Consider the following 21174-nt stretch of genomic DNA (forward strand, 5'->3'; position numbering starts at 1 on the left):
CTAATGGGAATGTCTGAAAATTTCTGGAACTCCTTCTCTGCACAGTTCCCTCTTCTCCAGTACCCTGTCCTGCAAACCCAAGTCCCCTCAGCAGCCCTGAAGTCTAATCTCTCTCCTCGGGTCAGCAAGACCCCCAGGCTCTAACGGGGCTGCACCCCACTGCACTGCAGTCTGGACAGTGACTCCAAGCGGAAAGCCAGGGATGTGGTGGAGCTCGCTTTGGAATTCTCCTCATCTCAGGGACTACTTACACTGAGTAAATTCAATGGTATGTTAGAAGGTAATAAAAGTTATGAAAAAAACAATAGAACAAAGTAAGGAGGATGGATAATGCTGGGTGAAGGAGGTACAGTCTTGAATTACAGACCGGGAAACAGGCATCACAGTTCAGCATGATGAGTATAAGCAGAGAGTACCTTGGGCATCTGAGGAAGAAAGGGCACCTAACTGATCTAGGGGTGTCTGGGAAGATTGCACAGAGGAAGTCATACCTAGTTGAAGACCTGAGGCATTAGTGGGAGGTAACTGGTCGATGGGATAGAATGTGAGAGTGCTGATGTGTGTTCCAAGATATTGGAAACAGAGTATTTTAAAGACTCAGGGAGAGGCTGAGAGCACACCCTGAGTATGGCAGAATATAAGTCATTTTTTATGGCTGGAGTTATACTGTGTGATAAAGCAGAGACCAAATCATAGAGGGCCTTGCAAGCCATATTGAGAAGTCTGTGCTTTGTCCTATGGCTTTGGAAAGGTATTACAGGATTTTAAGCAATCGTGAAAGTTGATTATAACCTCTGAATCTCCACATCCCTGCCTATAGGATGAGCATGTTGTCTCTTTCCTAAATGATCTACTTTTTTTTTTTTTTTTTTTTCGGTACGCGGGCCTCTCACTGTTGTGGCCTCTCCCGTTGCGGAGCACAGACTCCGGACGCGCAGGCTCAGCGGCCATGGCTCACGGGCCCAGCCGCTCCGTGGCATGTGGGATCTTCCCGGACCGGGGCATGAACCCGTGTCCCCTGCATTGGCAGGCGGACTCTCAACCACTGCGCCACCAGGGAAGCCCAATGATCTACTTTTTAATGTGAGGATTCAAGTCTGTATCTATATCAAAAGCCAATGTCAAACGCCTAATATAAGAGGTCCTTGAAAAGATAACGCTTTTCAAACAACTTTGTGGACCACATATTTTCTGAGAGGTAAAGTGATCTCAACACAATAAAAGAAATTGATGGTGAAACTCTAAAAACAGAACACAAAACCTTTGATTTCTCAATTATGACCATTAAAAGATGTAAAAGATTGACTCATAAAGAAGGTAGTCAATTGCATTATGATATTTGTCAGTACATTAAAAAATCTAGACAGTGAATAAAATGTTGATAGTAAAGGGTTAGTAGAATCATAAAACAGAGGAAAAGAACAAAATGAAAAGAAGGACAGCAAACAAGAAATCAGTCTTTTTATCTTCATGCCAGATGGGCCACAGAGAAAAAGAAGGTTGCTTTTTTATTTTTTTTTTGATATTATTCTGGATTCAAGTCAATTCAACATTTCTTTGGTTTCATGCTAGGTACTAATGAAAAAAAGATGGCTTTGGCTGTTTTCACACCAAGGCGTTTGTAAACTTTTGAGGAAGCAGATGTTTCTAATTATTTGTTATAAACAGCAGAAGAAAATGAGAGCAGATAAAATGAATGAATTCCACCTCGATTTGGGAGAAAAAAATTGTGAACATTGAACTCTATTAAAAAGCGTGCAAAGGGCTTCCCTGGTGGCACAGTGGTTGAGAGTCTGCCTGCTGATGCAGGGGACACGGGTTCGTACCCCAGTCTGGGAGGGTCCCACATGCCGTGGTGTGGCTGGGCCCGTGAGCCATGGCCGCTGAGCCTGCGCGTCCAGAGCTTGTGCTCCACAACGGGAGAGGCCACAACAGTGAGAGGCCTGCGTACCGCAAAAAAAAAAAAAAAAAAGCATGCAAAGTAAATGCTACAGGAGAGGTACAAAGAAACTCCCATGGGGAATATAGGGTTAATGAATTGAGGAGACAGGAAATTTTCACAGATGAGAAAGTGTTTGGAATATAATAACACGTTGAGCAGGTGTTCTATAGCTGGACAAGGTAGGAAGGTTGTTCCAGGAAAGGTATGGAAGAATGGATGTGCGGGGAATGTTTAGGAAACATCAGCATTCTTGAGTGGTTGGTGCTCAGGGCAACAAGGTGAGACAGGTTTAGGGATGGCCAGAGATACTGTTGCTGCCCTGCCCAGATCCCCGCTAGCAGGCCATCCCTCTCCCAGCTCTAATGGGGTCATGGCTCTTCCCTTTTTCAGAGAACCACCCTCAGGGGAATGGAAAGCACCTCAACAGAGAGCTAGCCTACTCCCCCTGCCCCATCTTCAGCCCATGTGACTGATTGGCATGGGGGTACAAAAGAGCAACCCTCTTTGCCGCAAGGTGGGACTAACTGTGAATTTCCTGCTCTGGAGCAGTCTAGGCTGACGCTAGACTCCAGCTGAGACCACATCCTTCCTTGGTTCCTTTCCTTCCTCATCCTACTTTCCTTGATTCCTTTCTCCTGAGAGCACCAGCTCCCCCAGTAACACACATACACCTGAATCCCTGTCTCAGCCTCTGCTTATAGGCAGTCGGAGCGAAGATGGGTTGAGTTGGAAAGCAGATGGAACCAGCCTAGAGAGGTCTCGAATGCCATGCTGAATTTAGGTTTTGTTGGCTAGGCAGTAGGGAAATGACCACTGAAGGTTTTTGAGTAGCCATTTTGATAGCAGTTTAATGAGGTGAAAACACTGCAGAAGTAGAACTTTTACGACGTAATATATGATTGGATGTGAGAGAGGGGGTAGAAAGAGAGAAGAAGGAGGGTGTTGAGATGTCTAGTGACAGTTGTTGAATGTGAGGTGCCAGGGGAAAACCAGTATGAAGAGGTCCAGCAAGCAGTTGGATATTCAATCTGCAGCTCATGCACAGATTGGAATATATATTCAGGAAACACTGCTCGTTAAACCAATAAATATTTATTTAGCGCCTCTGTGTTTTACCGACACAAAGGCAAATCAGACATTATCTGTGGAGGACACAGAGATATTACAAATAGTTCAATAGACACGGTTAATTGTTGTCATATACTGAATACAAGGTGGAGGTAGGATGGTGTATTTAAAACTAATAGACAGGGCTTCCCTGGTGGCGCAGTGGTTGAGAGTCCGCCTGCCGATGCAGGGGACACGGGTTCGTGCCCCGGTCCAGGAAGATCCCACATGCCATGGAGCGGCTGGTCCCGTGAGCCATGGCCGCTGAGCCTGCGCGTCCGAAGCCTGTGCTCCGCAATGGGAGAGGCCACAACAGTGAGAGGCCCGCGTAAAACTAATAGACAATTCACTAAAGAGGCATCAGCTAAATATCCAAAATCATTGGCTTCCTTCTATACTTGGGATAAATATTCAGAAAATGAAATGACAGCCCATTCACATCGACCACAAAAAGTACCAAATATCTAAGAATACATTTAAGGTACAAGACCTTTCTGGGAGAAAAAAAAATACAACTTTAAAACATTACAGGGAGATGTGAAAGAAGATCTGAATAAATGTATAGGCAAACCATGCTGCTAGTTAGGAAGACCATATTGGAACCATGTCAGTCTTCTCAATTAATCTCTTAAATCCAATGACATCTTAATGCAGCACCAGTGGAATTTTGGGAGAACTTGTCAAACTGATTCAAATATTTATCTGCAAAGAAAGAACAAACAACAACAACAAAAACTGGTAATAAACCTATGTGAAAATAGACAAGAATATTTTGAAAAATAAGAATGAGTGTGGCACTTATCCTCTGGGACATTATAGAAAACAAGAAGTTACTATAATTTAATGTTTATAATGCTGGCATGAAAACAGACAAATAATTTCATGCAACAGAATAAAGAGTTCTACACAGATCTAAGAATGTATAGCAATTGAATATATGAAAAGTTTGCCTGGGCTTCCCTGGTGGCGCAGTGGTTGAGAGTCCGCCTGCCGATACAGGGGACACGGGTTCGTGCCCCGGTCCGGGAAGATCCCACCCGCGGAGCGGCTGGGCCCGTGAGCCATGGCCGCTGGGCCTGCGCGTCTGGAGCCTGTGCTCCGCAACGGGAGAGGCCACAGCAGTGAGAGGCCCACATACCGCAAAAAAAAAGTTTGCCTGAAGTGAAGAAAGGACAGATCGTTCAGTAAATTGTGTTAGAATATATGGCTTTTTGCAATGAAAATAAACCTAGACCCCTCACATCACAAGACACATAAATATATTGCATGTGTAGTACATATCTGCTGTAATGTTATATTATTAACGTGGATAGGAAAAGATACCTTTTTAAACAAGTATGAAATCTAGAATCCATGAGGAAAGAGATTACAGATTTGATAGAATTTACAATTCTGTACTGTTATAAGCTGGTACAGAAATACACGCAAAGAAATCTAGCAGACCAATAGTATTGTTAATAATCACAGAGCTCCCACACAGCAATAAAAATGTACAATATAAAGTGGGCAAATTATAAGAACAGGTCAAAAATCTAAATGGCCAATAACACATGGAAAGAAGCTCAACTTCACTCATAATTACAGAACTGAAAGTTAAAACAAAGATACCATGCTTTTTTCTACTAAAATGACACTTTGTCAAATATATCTTTAGAATTAGCACTTTGTTGAATGTATTATAAACACACATACTTTGACTCATTTGTCATTTGACTTTGTTTATTGTATTTTTGCCTGAAAAAATGATAGCATATTTTTTTTTACCAAAATAGAACAAACTGCCTATGTGGCTTCTTGGTGTTCACCTGTTTTCTTCTAAGTATTTTAAAGTCTTATTTTTTAAAAAAAATACTGAAAGTTTTTATTGTTCTAGAATTAATTTTGTTGTGAAGAATTGAACAGTGATCCAGTTAAGTTTCCCAACTATTTGTCTATTTTCAAATACCCTTTATTAAATAATTCATCTTTACTCCATTAGCTAAAAATTCTGTCTTTATCGTAGACAAAATCACCTTATGCATTTGGATCTATTTCTGGATTCTGTTTCATTGCTGTGTCTCTTCACTCCTCCACCAGTATAATGTTATTTTAAATATTATGATTTTAAAGATTTAAAAATGCTGACAGTGCTTGTCTTTTCCCATTACTCCTTTTTTTTTTTTTTTAATTACAATGTTGTGCTCATTTCTGGTGTAAAGTGATTAAGTTGTGTGTGTGTGTGTGTGTGTGTATGTGTGTATATACATGTATATGTATATATATTCTTTCATCATTCGTCCTATCTTTTCAGGTTTCTCTTAGCTTTTCTCACATATTCATTTTTTCCAGATGAACTTCAGAGTAATCCAGGATTTTTACTTTTAAATTAAAAAAAAATTCTTTTTTCCAGCTTTTTAAAGGTATATTGATAAATAAAATTGCATATATTTAAAGTGTACAATATGATGATATTATGCAAATATACATTGTGAAATATTTCCCACAATCATGTTAAGTAATATATCTATCAACTCACATAATTACCTTTTTATTTATTTTTGGGTGTGGTGAGAATACTTAAAGTCTACTCTCTTAGCAAATTTCAAGTTTGCCATTACTATGATTATAGTATCATTAACTCTAGTCCCCGTGTTGTACGTTAGACGTTAGATCCTCAGAACGTATTCCTTTTATAGTTGAAAGTTTGCACTCTGACCAATATCTCCCCATTTCCCTCTCTCCTATCTCCAAGTAACCACCATTCTACTCTCTATCTCTATGAGTTAGGCCTTTTTCCCCCATGTATAAGTGGGATCACAGAGTATTTGTCTTTCTCTTTCTGCCTTATTTCACTTAGCATGATGCCCTCCAGGTTCATCCATGTTGTCACAAATGCAGGATCTTCTTTTTTGTAAGGCAGACTAATATGCCATTGTATGTGTATTTCACACTTTCTTTATCCGTTCATCCATCAACAGACGCTTAAGTTGTTTCATTATCTTGGCTATTGTGAATAATGCTGCAATGAACAGGGCAGTGCAGCTATCTATTCAAAGTACTGATTTTGTTTCCTTCAGATATATATCTGGACGTGGGATTGCTGGATCATATGGTAGCTCTTTCTTTTTAAATTGTTTGAGGAATCTCTATACTGTTTTCCAAAGTGTATGTGCCAATTTTCATTTCCATTAGCAGTGTACAAGTGTTCCCTTCTTTCTGCATCCTTACCAACATTTGTTATCTCTAGATTTTTTGATAATAGCTATCCTAACAGGTGTGAGGTGATATCATTGTGGTTTTGCTTTGTATTTCCCTGATGATTAGTGATGTTGAGCACCTTTGCATATACCTGTTGGCCATTTGCATGTCTTTGGAAAAACGTCTATTCACGTCCTTTGCCCATTTTTTAATCAAATGACAATTGACCCTTGAAACAATGAGAGGGTTAGGGACTCAGACCCACATACAGTTGAAAGTTCGTGTCTAACTTTACAGTTAGCCGTCCATATCTGCAGCTCTGTATCCTCGGATTCAACCAACCATAGATCATGTAATACTGTAGTAGTGTTTAATGAAAAAAAATCTGAATATAAGTGGACCCGTGCGGTTCAAACCCATGTTGTTCAAGGGTCAACTGTATTTTTTTTTTTTTTTTGCTATTTAGTTGCATGATATATATGTATTTTAGATATTAACCACCTATCAAAATACTAGTTTGCACACCCAATATTTTTAAAGCCCTGCTCCTTCCAATTCTAAACTTTTTAGTCATTTTCATTGGGATCCCATCAAATTTAGAAATTCAACTATTAATATTCCTTTACATTTTCTAACCAATACCAAGATATACTTTTCTATTTATTCATCACCTTTATAAATCTCAGCAGAATATTAAAGTTTTCTTCTCTTTTTTCGGGTGTGTATACATTCTGCATTACTCATTTGAAGTTCATCCCTAGAGTTTTGCTATTTTAGACAGTACTGTTAAATCCATTATATTGTCTTTTGTATAATTGTTTTGTAACTACTTTACTAGCTTCCTACCAAGCATTTATCAGACATAGGTTTTTGTTTTTTATATTTTTTAGCATGTGACTTGTTCAACCTTCCAAGATCAGATAAATTCAGTCTATTTAAATGGCTCCAAAATAAAAAGAAGAAACACTTTCAAATTCTATGTGCAAAGCCAACAAGCACTATTTCATAGATAGCTCCTCCAAAGGAAACCACAGATAGTCTTGTTTGTGAAAATTACGCAAAAATACTGAATAAAATCTTATGTTTCTATTATTTTCCTTCAGCTGATAACCTTCAATTTTTCATGTATACTGACAAATCTTCTGCAAACAGCTCTGTTTACTTTATTTCTTGTATTTATACCTTATATTTCTCTCATCTAAATGCATTGTTACTTTGCAAACAAGAGTAAACTGAAATTTCTTTTCTTGTTTCCGTTATCAAGGGAAAATTTTCTCATTTTTACCTATAAAGCATGATGCTAAAATGAAATTATTATCATGTCAAGAAAGTATCATTTGCTCCCATTTTTCTCAAAGTTCTTTTAAGGTAGGACTGTAATTTGGATTTTATCAAAGGTCTAATTTGGCATTATTTGAAACAGTGATTAAAATTTATCCTTGTCCTATTAACATGTCATTTTTTTTTTTTTTTTTTTTTTTTTTTTGCGGTACGCGGGCCTCTCTCCGTTGTGGCCTCTCCCGTTGCGGAGCACAGGCTCCGGACGCGCAGGCTCAGCGGCCATGGCTCACGGGCCCAGCCGCTCCGCGGCATGTGGGATCCTCCCAGACCGGGGCACGAACCCACGTCCCCTGCATCGGCAGGTGGTCTCTCAACCACTGCGCCACCAGGGAAGCCCTAACATGTCATTTTAATTCAATAAAATTCTTACTATTAAATCATTCTTCAGTCTTTTATTTACCATTTTAATTATTTTTCTACTGTATCTGCTCATATTTTATTATTTTTGCATAATTTCCACAATGAGATTGATCTTTTTCTTTTTTTTGGGGGGTGAGATATCCATATCAGGTTTCTTTTCAGTATTTTGCTGGCTTCAAGAAAAGTATTTGAAAGTGTCGGCTTAAAAAATGCACAATGTGAGATTTGCGGGTTAAGTTTTATTTGGGGCAAAATGAGGACTGCACCCCGGGAGATAACATTTCAGATAGTTTTGAGAAACTGCTCCAAAGAGGCAGGGGAAGGTCAGTATACATGTGATTTCGGGGAAGGGGGAGTCCATGCAATCAAGCACATATTTTTTTTACGGAAGGTTTCTGCTACTCTCGTGCAGGCTACTGCTCCTCACGAGGACCAGACATCATCGTGAAGGATTTTAGTGTTTTTCTAGATATGAGGAGATACAAGAATTGGGCTCATAAAATCGGCTCCTGAAAATATCTAACTATCTGAAGACCTGTTCTGCCAGTTTTTCCCAGAGCACAGAGGGCCTCATTTCTGCTCTCCACCCTGAACTCCTTTCAGGGGGTGTTGAAAATCAGCAGCAGTGCTTGATTTAATCCTTGTAGAGGTGGATGGCAAGTGCCAATTTGTAGCTGACAAAAGGTTTCTTCTTCATGTTTTGGAGCAATTCAAATAGACAAGATTTATCTAATTTTTGAAGGGTGAAAAAATTTCCCCCTCCTCAACTCCTTTTTTAAAAAATGTATACCTGAAAAAGTTCTGGCAGAAAGCACGCTAAAGGCTTATCATCGATTTTTCTCCTCTTTTTAGTTATCTAAATTTGGGGACATTTTGAAACACATTTTATATTAAATATAAGAGAAATAAAGGAAGGAGAGAAAGGCAGGGGAAAGATACCCTCTATAGGATGAATGGTAGTTAATAAAATTGTCAGCAGGAACGGATAACCAACAAGGACTTACTGGATCACCCAGGAAACTCTGCTCAACATTATGTAACAATCTAAACCGGAAAAGAATTGGAAAAAGAATAGATACATGTATATGTATAACCGAATCACTCTGCTGTACGCCTGAAACTAACACAACATTGTTAATCAACTATACTCCAGTATAAAATAAAAAGTTAAAAAATGTATATAGAAAAAATGTCAGCGGGAAGATTATTTAGGCAGCTTTGTGAAAGTCCAGGAAAGAAAAAATAAGGCTATATATTAAAGCAGTGACCAAAAAGGAGAAGATAAAGAGAGCGGGTAATTAAAGCCTTGAGGCTGGATGAAATAGCAGAGGTAATAACTGCAGAGATGAGGGGGAAAGTCGAGCTGAAGTCAGAACCTTAAGACATCGCCAAGCACGTAAAAGGCACTTGACAGTTATGTGTGGCACGTATGAGGAAATAAACCCAAGAAACGAGCACCTAGAAACCCAGGTCTCAGCAGAGCACACAGGGGAAATCCTCAGAGAAACCTGAAGAAAAGGGAGAGGACATCCTGGCCTGAGCCAAGAGAGAGGGGAACTTCCAGGAAGAGGGGACAGTCATTAGGGTCACGTGGTGCACGGCGGTCTTTCAGCATCCGAGGATCCTGGCACCTTTTGAGAGAGCAGTTTAAAGAGAAAGGTGGGAAACCAAATAAATGGAAAAGGGGAAAGGTTTTCAAAAGAAATTAAGTGAAGGGAACCAGAGACTTACATGGTAACTTAAGTGGTGTCAGGGTGGAGAAACAGTTTTCCCACAAAAGGACAGGGGAAGGTAGGACCTCACGTTCCTGACCAAGTAGACAAGCTTCTTATTGCTTTGGATTTTTTTGGCCACCATAATTGCTGATAAGAAAGTAAAATTTATTTCACTATTACACTGGATCCAGCTGAATTAGTAAGCTGACCAGAATAACTCAAGAATACATTTTCTTTTCATGGTCTTAAAAAAGGGCTCCATATAGGTTCTGAAATATCAGGGGAACAGTTGCTTCTGAGTTTTATAGAATTCTGATTGTAAGCCATCTATTTACTGGTGAACTCCTGATTTTTGTTTTTCTGTTTCTTCTGAGCAATGCAACCGTGGAAAGTTTACATTAACTCCTCCAAAACAAATAGAATACTGCATACCTTGAAGCTGAGCATTTACTTTTCCTATTGAGAAGGGAAAATAAAGAGACTGGCTGTTCCGTTTTTGGAGAGTCCGATTCCCCAGCAACTGTGCAAAGCTTCATTTTGCCAATTCCCTGCAGAGTGGCAGGTCTTATCTTGGCCTCTCATTCTGAAAGTGCCCTGTCTTTGGAAGTGTCATGGGTGGCCCTTGGGGAAGTGCAGCCATGGTCGCTGACCTTGCATTTTAAAATGTCTTCCAGTGAAAGTGATTCCATTATTTTGAACTAGAAAATATTACAAGTATCATATGTGTTTCACATGTGGGTCTGCCTGGAAATAAGATAGGTAGTACAAGCATATGCACAGTGATTATACAGGGTTACAGGGTAACTTTATTTCTTTGGAAAAATGGCAGCTTAAAGACATAGGATGTAATCATCTACAAAATACCATCAGCATTATCCAGAAAACAGCTGCTGGTATTTGTGAAGTCCTGAAAGTACTCCCGTGCAGGCGTGTTCCTTCCCAGTGTTCCTTCCTTCCTGGAAGACAGTTTGGCAGAGTCTTATAATTCTCGAACATTCTATTGCCATAGCATCCGGCAATCACACTCCTCGGTATTTACCCAAAGCAACTGAGAACTTATATCCACAAAAAAACCTGCACACAGGTTATGCTAGCAGCTTTATTCAGCATTGCTGAATTGGAAGCGACCAAATATGCTTCAGGTGAATGGGTAAATAAACTGTGGCACATCCAGACGATGGAATGTTACTCAGTGCTGAAAAGAAACGAGCTATCAAGATGTGAAAAGACACAGAGGAAACTTAAAAATGCATATTCCTAAGTGAAAGAAGCCAATTTGAAAAGGTGGCATACTCTTTGATTCCAACTCTTTGATTCCAACTCTGGAAAAGACAAAACTAAGGGGACAGTAAAAAGATCAGTGGTTGCCAGGGATTGAAGGGCAGAGAAAGGGATGAATAGGCAGAGCACAGAGGATTGTTAGGGCAGAAAATAGGCCGTATGATACCGTAATGATGGATTCATGTCATTAAACACTTGTCCAAGCATAAGATGTACAGTAACATAAGCGAACCATAGTGTAAACTATGAACTTTGGGTGATTATGATGTGTCTATGTAGGTTCATCTGTTATAACAAATGGCCCAACTGATGGGGGATGCTGGTACTGGGGGAGGCTGCGTATGGATGGAGACAAGAGGGTATATAGGAAATCTCTGCATCTGACCTTCAAATTTGCTGGGATGTTAAACTGCTTTATAAAATCTTAGCTTAAAAGCCCAATGAATTGTAATATTTTACCAGTGATCTGATCTTCTTCAGAGTAACTGTGGTGTCACTCTTCCTTTCCGCTCACACACTGTCCTGTGCTATTTCAAGACCCTTGAAGACATGTTCTGACGTGGTGATAGGAGATGAATTGGGGAGAAAGGAATGAGGGTTCCAGTGTCTACTCCTTTTTAAAGATGGCTGGCGGAAATGCATATGGCTGATCCCCTCTCTCATGGGACACTTGCAAAGCTGAGGCACTTGGACACTTTGCCTTTTCAGAGTCTCCACATTGAAGAGTCTACTGCCTCTTGTTACATCGTGCGTGTTCCCTTTTCTGACAAGAGTGCATGGGGGTTTCTTAAAGATCAATAAATTCTGTTGAATGTTGAATAAAGGTGAAGGGCGAAATACAAATGTTGGGGTTTTTTTTTCCTGTTTATAAGCTTCTCTTCTCTTTGGGGATGTGGGATCCCCTCTATAGACTTTAAGGAATAGAAAACTATTTATTTTATAATAAATCTCCGTCAAAGATAGGAATCTGTGGGAAAATTTGTTGTCTCTAGAAAGAAAGAGCATTGATTAGAGGATATGAAACTAAATTCATGATCGTCGTAAGACATTTTTTATTCCCTCAAATATATAGTGTTGAATTTTTATGGCTGTGGGATAATCAGGATTTAAAAAACAATATAAAAAGCAGAATTCTTTTTCTTACAGAAAGTACAGGTTGGAGAGATAGGACAGCACACACACACATATATATATAATTTTTTTTGAAATCATGTATTTTGAATGTGTGAGAGCATTTTATTTTCCTGTTCCTTGGAAATGGAGAATGTTACACATCTATAAATAATGGTTTAGGGTACATGCACTGGGATGGAAAATGTCCCCCCCAGAATTTCATGTCCTTCCAGGAACTTCCGAGTGTGACATTATTTGGAAATAGGGCTGTTGCAGATATAATTAGTTAAGTCGGAGATTGTATTGGAATAGGGTGAATCCTTAGTTCATATGATTGGTGTCCTGATAAAAAGAAGAGAAGAGACACAGAAGGATGCTGGCCCTGTGAAGATCAAGGTGGGGATCGGAGTTAAGCTACCACAAGCCGAAGAACGCTTGGGGATGCTGGAAGCTGGAAGAGGCAAGGAAAGATCCTTCCCCCAGGGTTCAGAGAGAGTGTGGCCGTGCCAACAACGTGATTTCAGACTTCTAGTCTCCAGAACTGTGAGCGAATAAACCTCTGTTGTCTTAAGACAGCCCAGTCTGTGGTACTGTTACAGCAGCCCTAGGAAACTACCACATGACATAATCATAGTGCATATATTTTAAAAGTCATGACAGAGGTCCAAATATTGGGAAGTGAGTTAGTTAACTGTGGTAGGTCAGTAAAATATTTGATTGCCTATGAATCTGACAAATATGTGGACTTTAGAGATACACAGAAAACTCTTTGCTAAATAATAAACAGCAATCACATGGTATGGACACAATGATTACAAGCATATATATATATATATATATATATATAAAACAATGGAGGTTTAGAAAAAAACTTTATCCTCATATAATTGCTGCAAGATGGTAAAAGATTTGTTTACTGTTTCTTTTAATAAAAGGAATAAATATTTGATATAAAAACTTAAAAACAATGAGTCAAAAAAATAGTTTGACATAAAAGTCACCTTTAAGTGACTTAAATTGAGATTGGAACTAAATTTGGTCTATGCATATGGAGTAATTAACTTTCCCCTTTGTGGTGCTTTTAATCCTGAAGTAGTAGCATAAATTGTAAAATGATACGGGTGGTCCTTAAGGAATTCGATGTGTGGAAAACTCCAAGATCTGTAGATTATATTGATTCTCTAAAATGCTGAACATCCTGCTAACTGAGACTAACAGAGTAGAAAAAATAGTGATGGCCAAGCAATTTAGGAGCCAATAGACATAGAAGCTTATGACTCTTCTACTTGTTTTTTGTAGACTCTAAGCTATAATTAATACTTCAAGCCCACAAAATGAGCAGGATTGGAGGGTTTGGCTTCTGGAGAAATATTTGCAGTGAAAGTTAAGAAGCTGGTGAAACAGCTCATTAAACTAGCCCAACCCATATAAATGCCATAGCCCGTGTAATGATGAAATCTTGCTGGAAACCTCCAAGCGAGCCTTCGGAGCCAGGGTCAGCTTTCATTATACAACAGGAGTTGGCTCTTTTTCAGGCCAGCTGACCTCTTACTTTATGTGGGAGTATGTCCTCCGGCTTCTCTAAAAAAAAAAAAAAAATTTTGCTCCGCTATCTGCAAGGCTGTTTTTGGAAATTAGTTTGTCATTTTGGTGAGTCTCAGAGGGATCAGTGCATGGCAAGTGTGGAAGAGTTACAAACCAATCGAATGCCGTAAGGAATCCTTGCACTGTTGGCCAAACCCATGTGAAACACAGTTGCTGTTTATCTGAAGAGCAAAACAGGAAGTCATTCTCTAAGGGAACCGCCCATTAAGAATCATTTTCCATGATGATTTACAGCTCATGTACAAAACCACCACTATTTAAAGCAACGAACACCTTCCAAGTTTTCTAATAAGATTTTTCTTCTTGTCAGACAACTGGAAGTATGGCAATGTTTGATATATCCACAGTACAAAGAGTCAAACCATCTACTTAATAATTTTCCAAGAAAAATGCTATCAATGAGAGAAGTCATGCAAGCAAAAGGTATTGCCCCAGATTTTTCCCACTGGGTGGGAATCTTCCAAATGGCAGTGCAACTACTCATCTTGGTGAAATCTCTCCTTAGAGATTGACTGAGGAAATGAAAGCTCAGAAAGAGTAAGTAAAGCACCCTAGGAGTAGAAGGGAAACAACAGTTGCACATTTTCTAAACTTTGGGCAAAAACAGTGGTTCTAGAACTTTCCAGAGTTTTGGGTGATTTAGACTGTGGATAGTTCTTGGTGGGCGTATCCCTCTGGGAGCCCTTGTAGGAACTGTTTGGCCCCCACAGGCACTGGAAGGAGATCCACGAATGAAAAGTATTGGATCTAAAAGTTAACAAGTTTCCCTCCAGAGAAAGAGGACTCTGAGTCACCAAAGACATACTTTCTAAGCAGAAATGCAATGTCAAAATTAAGATTCTTGACGTGAGCATGTACAGTTGTATTTTTCATTTGAGTAGCTATAAAAATATTGTTTCAGGCCTTTCACCTAACCTTAAGATGATTGTTATATTCCTGGTGTTATATTTTACTTTTTCTAAATAGGCCAGAAACTCCTAAGAATATAAAGATAAAGAAAAGAAGAAAATTGCCTGTACTTGCCCAGATACCTGTTGTGTAATGACCTCACTCCACTGATCATTTTTCCCTTTTAGGTGCTAAAGTGATGTCACCTCCTGCAAGGGACACTAACCAAGCCTTTAAGAATATGTCCTTTTATGAGCAATGATTTTATTTGATTGCCAGAAGAGATTATTTGGAACAGACAATTTCTAGACTTTCCACATTCTCCCAGGTCACAGTTGGAGCGTGAAAAGTGGGCCATTTACTGTTAGTATTTTGTAACCTGAGAAATTTTATGATTTTCCTTTATTGGCAATTTCTGGGAAAGACAATTCTGAAACACATTCTGTTGATTATCCAAGCACTATTAATTTCAGGTCTGAAAATTCCCTGTGAAGTTTTTTGACAGCCAAGGCTCTTTCTGAGGTTTATGGAACTTTACTGATATCTGCTTTGTCTAATAGCCCATGAGGAGTTCAGAGGCAGCATATAGATTCCTGACAAAGAAGTCAATTTAAGTGAGATGACAACACTGCTGACACTTGTGCTACCTCAGAAGATTGAATCCTCCTTACCTCCAGTGTTCCAATAGATAAAAACTACCAGGGAAAGGCATCTTGCCATTTAAGTCCAACATAAGAAAGTTTCTCTTCTCTTAGTCTAAGTAATTCTTGAACAAGCTATTTTCACATTTTTTGGCTGGCTCTACAAGGCAAAGTGTTGTAAGTAATGAATGGGGACTGACCAGATGATTCTGGCTGCAAACTCTGCACGTCTGCAACTGTAACCGAGCAGGACCCTACGGGGCCTCCCCGGGACAAACCCCTCTCCCATATCCTCTGCTTTAGCTCCTCCCTGAAGTACCTGGATAATAGTATCTGATGCATGTTTCCTGAGTTCTTCAGATGCTAAAACCACCACCAAATGGAAGAAATGAACTACCTGAGGATCATGAGCATGTAATCCCCAGACTTTTTTGCCTCCTAAGGATTGATCACCATGAACCCATCAGAGAATTGTGCCCGAGCTGATCACATACCCTGGGATGCCCCTCCCTCACCTGGCCTTTAAAAGTGATTTGCTGAAACCCTTCAGGGAGCTCCAGGTTTTCTGAGTGCAAGCCACCTATTCTCCTTGCTTGGCCCTGCAATAAACCTTTCTCTGCTCCAGACTCTGATGTTTTGGGTTGTTTAGCCTCACTGTGTGTCAGGCACATGAACTTGAGTTCTGTAACACAGTGAACACTGCAGAGTAGCCACAAACAGAATATATCTGAAAATAAACCACTGTGAAGTCCTAAGTAACTATTCTAAGTGAACTTTTTGAGGTGAGGAGATACAGAGCTGTTCCCAGCTAACCTTCTCACATTGCATGTGAGGGATTTCAAGTTCATCATTAGCTAGTCCTACTCTGAATCATAATGGTGACATATGATGACAATGGTGACAATGATGATGTCAATGAACATTTTTTGAGGGTATGTACCAAAAGATGTATTATTATTTAATCCTGCCTGTAGCCTTGAGACATCTGAATAATCTTCAGCAGAGGTAGAGAATTGTAGGTTTAATGGTGGTTTATTTTACTTTAAAATGTAAATGTTTCTGAATTAGAGAATCCTGAAAATGAAGCCAGATTAAAGCTTAAGAAAAGCACCCATACAGACACCCTTCTACTTTGTTCTATGATTTCCTGCACAGATGCTGTTAACTGTCCAGGGTTCTGTGAACATTTGAACCTGTACCAAATACTGAGGAAACGTGAGCAAGCAACTTCCAAGCTAATTTTTATAAAAGAAGACACATTTTAGAAATGAATAATCACTACATTAAGCTGATTTAAATTTACATCCTTTCCCCTGGTTCCACCCTTCTCCACTGACTAATGCATTGTTTGCTCTTCAGATCTGGATAGCAATTTCACTACTTAGATAGCTTATTTAATTGAATGCTGCCAGTGGCATTTTTCCCATTTGACTCAATATAACAAGTAGCAGTAAAAGGAGTTTCAGCTAGAATAACTGCTACGTACTACTAGTTAATACATGTGGCAGGCACTCTCTTAACTACTTTCCAAGTATTATTTACTAGTCACAGCAACCCAGGAAGTAGATGCTATTATGATTGAACTGAAGTAAATAGCTCAAGGCCACAAAGCCAGTAAAATGTGGAGATCCAGTATTTGAAATCAGTTTTTTTTAATTGTATTTATTTATTTATTATTGTTTTATGGTCTCAATAGCTTCTCTGATGTCTTTGATAATATCAGTACTGGTTTCATTAGAGTTGTCACTTCCTCTTACAGTCTCCGTTTTTTTCCAGTTTGCTCTTTTCCGGTTGTTTTTGTCTCTAGCTTTTATGTTATAGCCAAGGTTCTCAACTCTGAGTATAACCAAAGTCACCTAGGGGGCTTTAAAAAAGTACTGATGCACCACAGACCAGTCAAATCTAAACCTCTGTTATTCAGACATGTTTCTTCAAAGCTTACTAGTTGATTCTCTGTTCAGATCAGGAGGACTCCTTGGATGTCTGTATGTCTGTGTTTAAGCACAGAAGACTAGAAAGCTGATTGGAAAACTCGGACCCAGATGATTCAATTGGTGAATTATATTGAGCATTTAAGGAAGAAATAATACCAACATTACGCAAAATCTTTCAGGAAATAGAGGATAATGGCTCTATTAAACTCAGTTCTGAGGTCAATATCACCCTGATACTGAGACCAGACAAGAACACTAAAAATACATCCATCCATACATACCAGTAAGCCTCGTGAACAGAGACAGAAAGATTTTTAACAAAATTTTAACAAATAAGTCCAGGAAGGCAAAGTTGATTTAATGTTTGAAAATCAATCAATATAATTCACTCAATAAAGGAGAAAAGGCACATTCTCATTTCAATAGATGTAGAAACATGTTTGAAAAAATTCAGTATTCATTCATGATAAAACATTTCATTAGATTAGAAAATGGGACTTCCTAAATCTGATAAAAGGTATATATGAAAAACCTATTGCTAATATTGTATTTAATGTCGAAAAAGTAAATGCTTTCTCCCTAAGATCAGGAACAAGGCAAGAATGCTAACTCTCACCCCTTACATTCGACATGGTACTGGAAAGCCTAGCCTTCACAATTAGGCAAGAAAGAGAATAAAAGGCAAAAAGATCTGAAAAGTATGTAAAACTATCTCTATTCAAAGATGTTATGATTGTGTAGAATATTCTAAGGAATCTACAAACAACTATTATCTACAACTATTAAACTAATTTAGAGAGGGTAAAAGGTGGATATACAAAAAGTTGCATTTTTATATACTAAAAGCTGACGATAAGCTTTTAGCATGAGAGTGGAGCTGGCTGACGTTTAGTCTCAGTATAGGGTGGTCTACTTGTTTGTTTATTGGGACAGCCCGATGTGAATATTTGATATCTTTACTCTCGGCCTGGTTAATTCCTCAGAGAAGAGTTTTCTAATCTTCTGTCTAGAGCATTCTGGTCTGGCTGTCAGTGTTCTGAAGGTTGGGGATTTCAGCATATTCAGGGGGCATATTTTCACTTAATCCCCATTTTTTTGGTTCAAAGATTATACCCTCAACTATGCCTGGCATCCCTGGTACAAAGGCCTTCCGTTCACCCTCTCTTGAGGGTAATAGATTGATAGTCTTCTGAGAATAGATTGATAGTCTTCTGGGTTTCCCTCCATGGCGGGGAGTGTTGGGATCTCTGGGAGGGTGACTGCTTCTTTCAATCCCTTTACCCAGGCCCCTCTCTCCTTCACCCTATTCCAGAAGGGCCTGTTGCTCTCAAAGTGTCTGCGTCCTTTGAGAATTCTGTGGTGGGGATGAAGTAAGTTCTCAGTGTTCCCCGCTGCCAGCTCAGGCTCCAGTCCTGCTAAATTAATCACTGCTCATCCATCTGCTTCCCAGCTTACAATATTTTTATTGTTCTCTCTTCTCCTGTTCTCCCATCCATATATGTCTTTTTAAGAAATTTCTTCACCATCTTTTCCATGAAGTACAACCTGGGTACTTCATGTGAAATTGAAATATCAAGATCACTGCCTGATTTAAAGGATAAGGGAATGACCTACTTTATCAAAAATTAAGTTGTATGTTACTTAATAGTAATACTTTATACTTATGTCAGGAAAGAATAATCAAGCATCTCATTTGTAGACTTTAACAAGTGTTTTACATGGAAAATTCCATATGGAACCATACGGTTTTATTATCTACAGTAAAAAACAAACAAACAACAAAGAAAACTAAAAGAATATCTGGTTTGCCCAGTGTCAGTGAGGCACTTTGCCCTTCATTCTCCCTCTCACATAAAACATGCATTTATAACTTACGTTTTCATGGTAGTTTGAAAGAAATTTGGAGTAATTGTGGTCATGGCTCTGAGGAAGTGAAAGACTACATTTTAGAGGCAGTACTAATTAATTTAACAAGCCTTAATTAAGCACTAACCGTGAGGCAGGCACTGTACTGAAACAGAATGGTCCCAAATCCCTGGCCTTCTGAGGATTTCAGTCCAGACAGTAGACTTCTGGTATTAAAATAAGCATAAAGGGCACCAAAAAAGTTCCTTCAGCAAATTCTGTGAAATAGGGTACCCGTGCTTATATCTGGGTATTTCTTATTGTATCATTATCTGTGTTTTGGATTCTGTAGTGGAGAGATTAACAAATTGGATTATGATTGAATTAAATTATTTTGTTGTTGTTCATTATAACATCCACTTCTAAAGATGACTTGAAATAGACTTCCCAGGTATATACAAGGTGGTAAAAAAACTTAAAGTAAGTCAGAGAACTGAAGCAAAGGGAGAATAAAAATAGGAAAAGTAGAATAAACTGAGTGACAACAATGTACAAAATGCATGTAGAGAAGCCCCATTCCCTGTTAGGCACAGGCCATGCATTTTCCTCTATTTTTTTTTTTTTTTTTGGTAGACATTTTAAAGATAAAAATATCATCAATTTCCAGAAGTCAAAGAATCTGTCAGGGCCTCCCTGGTGGCGCAGTGGTTAAGAATCCGCCTGCCAATGCAGGGGACACGGGTTCGAACCCTGGTCCAGGAAGATCCCACATGCCGCAGAGCAACTAAACCCGTGCGCCACAACGACTGAGCCTGCGCTCTAGAGCCCATGAGCCACAGCTACCAAGCCCGCGTGCAACAACTATTGAAGCCCGCGCACCTAGAGCCTGTGCTCTGCAACAAGAGAAGCCATCTGAAAGAGAAGCCTGCGCACCACAATGAAGAGTACCCCGCGCACCACAGTGAAGAGAAGCCCCTGGTCGCCGCAACTAGAGAAAGCCCACGCACAGCAACGAAGACCCAATACAGCCAAAAATAAATAAGTTAATAGAAAAAGAATCAATCAGTTATCAGGTGATATAAAAATATAGAAATTTCTCCTATGGATCTTCATGAAAGGATCTTCATTAGGAAATGGAGCAAAACACTTCCTTACCAAAAAATACGACAATGAGTTCCACTGGACTATTTCTTTTATGTCTTCACTATCGTCCAATCGTATTAGTACAAAGCATAATTTAGTAAATGTTGTTATACTAGAAGTCTAAATTAAGAAAGTTCTAGAAAACTCCTCTACATGTTTATATGAAAATATGTGAATTTTGCATTCTCCATGAAGTTATAATAAATCTACTAATATTTGCAGTTTATAAAATACTTCCTTATGCATTCTCCACCAAGGAAACTTTCAGGCAGGTGTTATCATCATCTTCATTTTAACACTGAGAGAATTATACATATTAAGTAACTTACACAAGATCTCCTAGTCACGGAATAGGAAACCAATACTGTAATAAAGGATTTTTAACTCTAGATCTTGTCTTCTTAACAGCACACCAATCTACCATTTCACTACATCTAGCTGACCAAGAAAGTGCTAACACACAGTAGTTGTTTATTTCTTTTAACGTTTTATAAACTGTAAAGAGTATAATGTGTACTAATACTGAATAGAGATTGATGAACTATATATGGCTATGACTACGTAACAACCATCCAAATCAAGATATAGAACATTTCCAGCAGCCCAGAAGGTTCTCTTGTGCCTTTTCTTGGCCAACATTTATTCTGCCAGATCAGTTCTTCAACTTCATGTACATGGATTCATACTGTGCATACTCTTTTGTGTCGGGCTTCTTTTGCTCAAAAAAATGTCTGTAAGATTCATTTCTAATGTGTATATCATAGCTGGGTCTCTTTTTTTTTTTTTTTTTTTTAAAAGAAAGCTTTATTGACATTTATTCCACGAAGGATACAACTCACCCATTTAAAGTACAGAGTTCAGTGTTTTCTGGTATTTTCGAAGAGTTATGCAACTGTCACCAAAATCTAATTTTAAACATTTTTAACGTCCCCAAAGAAATCCCACACACATCAGCAGTCATTCCCCACTCCCCTCCCAAACCTGCCCAAGCAACCGCTAGTCTACTTTCCATCTCTATAGATTTGCCCAATCTGGATATTTCACATAAATGGATTTATATAATATGTGGTCTTTGTGACTGG

This window comes from Globicephala melas, chromosome 4 (assembly GCF_963455315.2).
Source record: "Globicephala melas chromosome 4, mGloMel1.2, whole genome shotgun sequence".
NCBI classification, from domain to species: domain Eukaryota; kingdom Metazoa; phylum Chordata; class Mammalia; order Artiodactyla; family Delphinidae; genus Globicephala; species Globicephala melas.